The sequence below is a fragment of the Platichthys flesus genome, chromosome 22 (assembly GCF_949316205.1).
Source record: "Platichthys flesus chromosome 22, fPlaFle2.1, whole genome shotgun sequence".
Lineage (NCBI taxonomy): Eukaryota > Metazoa > Chordata > Actinopteri > Pleuronectiformes > Pleuronectidae > Platichthys > Platichthys flesus.
In genome coordinates this window covers 13,593,042-13,595,541 of record NC_084966.1, presented here as the reverse complement: position 1 = coordinate 13,595,541, position 2,500 = coordinate 13,593,042, and the positions used below count along the sequence as shown (strand labels likewise).

Below are 2,500 nucleotides of genomic sequence, written 5' to 3'. Positions count from 1 at the left end.
AAGAGGAAGGGGACGTGGAAGAGCTGACGCTTGTTTCATATGTGGCAAAGTTGGACACTGGGCGAGGGTTTGCCCTGATAATTCGCACACACAGTGCGATTGACTGGCGGGGGAGCTGAGGACAGATCCGGATCCGAGTGGTGAAAACGTTGAGACGGAGAGGAAGTTTCAACACTCACATCAATATCGTAAGAACACTGACACACACACACCATCTAAATTTATGTTGGACACAGAGCAGATGATTATGAAGGCTATTAATCATTGTGAGTTTAAACAGGAGATTAATAAAGAGAGGCTCATTGAGCTTTATGCTAAATATTCACATGATGCATATAAACAGATGCCGGAACACACGATTGTAGTGGGTGGTAAAGACATGACTAGTAAACTTAAACTACTGAATATCAGTGTAGTTAATTATGGGGGTTCCACAGCTCGATTCTGGGACATGTCTTTGGTGACAGATCAGGAAGTTCACCAACCTGTGATGACAATAAACCCCACCGGACAGTTAGGCACTGTTTGTTTTACTAGACAATGTTTACCAGTCACTCCGACCGGGGTGGTGTGGGACTTGTTATATTGCCAGATTAGTGCCTTCTGTTACCTTGTCATCTAACCTCACCCACTTCCATACAGATTATACTCACTATTATGTGCCATCCAGACATAAGCGTTCCACAGTAAGAGTGTCTCCAGGAGAGAAAGGATTCGGAGGATTCTTCCCTTGGTGGGGAACTATGAACAACGCACACAAGATAGATGGGATTGCTATGGAACTGGAAAATCTAACAGCCCTAGTGGGGGCAGGTTTCTTATCTCTTTCTCCCAGTATTCAGGGTATCAGGAATGTGGCTCTGCAGAATAGAGTGGCTTTGGATTTGATGCTCGCAAGTCAAGGGGGTGTTTGCCACATAATTGGGACAGATTGCTGCACATACATACCTGACATTTCTGATAATATGACGCATATAGTTTCCCACTTAAATGACCTATTGTTTGAACAAAAGAGCAAAGACTCTCAAATTCCTGAAGGATGGAATTGGGGGTCATGGTTAACAGGTTGGAAAAATGTACTGTTGAAATTTTTGACGCCTATTCTGATTTCATTTTGTGTATTAGTGTTGTTTGCATGTTTTATTGTTCCTTGTGTTAAGACTATGGTAACTTCCCTCATTAAGTCTATGATTGGGCAGTATGTTCAACTTCCTGAAACTAATCAATCCTGGACGCTTCCCTTCCAGGATGATGAGATGATTTAAAATTGTATAGAGGATGCTGAGCCTGGAAGTCTCAAAGTGGGGAATTGTGACGGGAATTTTACCATTTGGGCATTGATTGATGGAAGGAACTACTTTGATGTATAGAAAGATGAGCAAATGCAGTCCCTTAGGAATCAGGGTGTTTTGCTCAAGCAATTGATGGTTATATTACTTCCTAACTTACAGGGTCACTTAACAAACACTTCACAGGGAGGGGGATGTAAGTGGGTTGTAAAACACTGATAAGCGATCCTTGAAAACAGATGTTAGACTCGAGGGGCGTGAGACCAAGTAGAAGACAGGATACTGATTACCTATTTCTAAGGATCAAAGAGGTTAATTGATAACATGTGTTCCTCTCCAGGAGGAGCTTGTAACTGTATAAGAGGGATGTGTGTTCTGTATGTCATTGCTCATTGTATGAAATCTTTGCCATGGTCTTGTACAATGATGCCCATCTGCAGATGCTGAATTAAACTACCAGAAAGAACAATTGCAATGACTTGTGCTTGACTATAGTGAAAATTCTACGACACTGCCTGGGAATACCAGGTGCTGTAAGCTTTTTTCCACTTTTACCTTACGTATTTACATGTATAAATAAGGTTCAGAGGGTGGACTCAAACGCTTACGGCCACACCAACCTGAATTCGCCCGATCTCGTCTGATCTCGGAAGCTAAGCAGGGTCGGGCCTGGTTAGTACATGGATGGGAGACTGCCTGGGAATACCAGGTGCTGTAAGCTTTTACCTGACGTATAAACAAGGTTCAGAGGGTGGACTCATTTGCTTACGGCCACACCAACCTGAATGCGCCCGATCTCGGAAGCTGAGCAGGGTCGGGCCTGGTTAGTACTTGGATGGGAGACTGCCTGGGAATACCAGGTGCTGTAAGCTTTTTTCCAATTTTACCTGACGTATTTACATGTATAAATAAGGTTCAGAGGGTGGACTCATTCGCTTACGGCCACACCAACCTGAATACGCCCGATCTCGTCTGATCTCGGAAGCTAAGCAGGGTCGGGCCTGGTTAGTACATGCATGGGAGACTGCCTGGGAATACCAGGTGCTGTAAGCTTTTTTCATCTCTACCTGATGTATTTACATGTATAAATAAGGGTCAGAGGGTGGACTCATTCGCTTACGGCCACACCAACCTGAATACGCCCGATCTCGTCTGATCTCGGAAGCGAAGCAGGGTCGGGCCTGGTTAGTACTTGGATGGGCGACTGCCTG

The 2,500-nt window shown here is 44.4% G+C and overlaps 3 non-coding genes and 1 pseudogene across 3 annotated transcripts in view; all 4 read left to right on the top strand.

Moving 5' to 3' along the window:
* Positions 1-1,891: 1,891 nt before the first annotated feature.
* LOC133948211 (5S ribosomal RNA) lies at positions 1,892-2,010 on the top strand. Its single transcript, XR_009919820.1, has one exon. It is a non-coding gene; the product is annotated as a 5S ribosomal RNA (ribosomal RNA).
* A 42-nt stretch (positions 2,011-2,052) lies between these two features.
* On the top strand, positions 2,053-2,161 carry LOC133942740 (5S ribosomal RNA; annotated as a pseudogene).
* A 62-nt stretch (positions 2,162-2,223) lies between these two features.
* Positions 2,224-2,342, top strand: LOC133934415 (5S ribosomal RNA). The gene has a single exon (XR_009912597.1). It is a non-coding gene; the product is annotated as a 5S ribosomal RNA (ribosomal RNA).
* Positions 2,343-2,403: 61 nt separating this feature from the next.
* Positions 2,404-2,500, top strand: part of LOC133945185 (5S ribosomal RNA) — a 119-nt gene continuing 22 nt past the window's right edge. Inside the window, exon 1 of the ribosomal RNA XR_009916936.1 lies at positions 2,404-2,500. This exon is cut by the window's right edge and continues 22 nt beyond it. This is a non-coding gene — a ribosomal RNA (5S ribosomal RNA).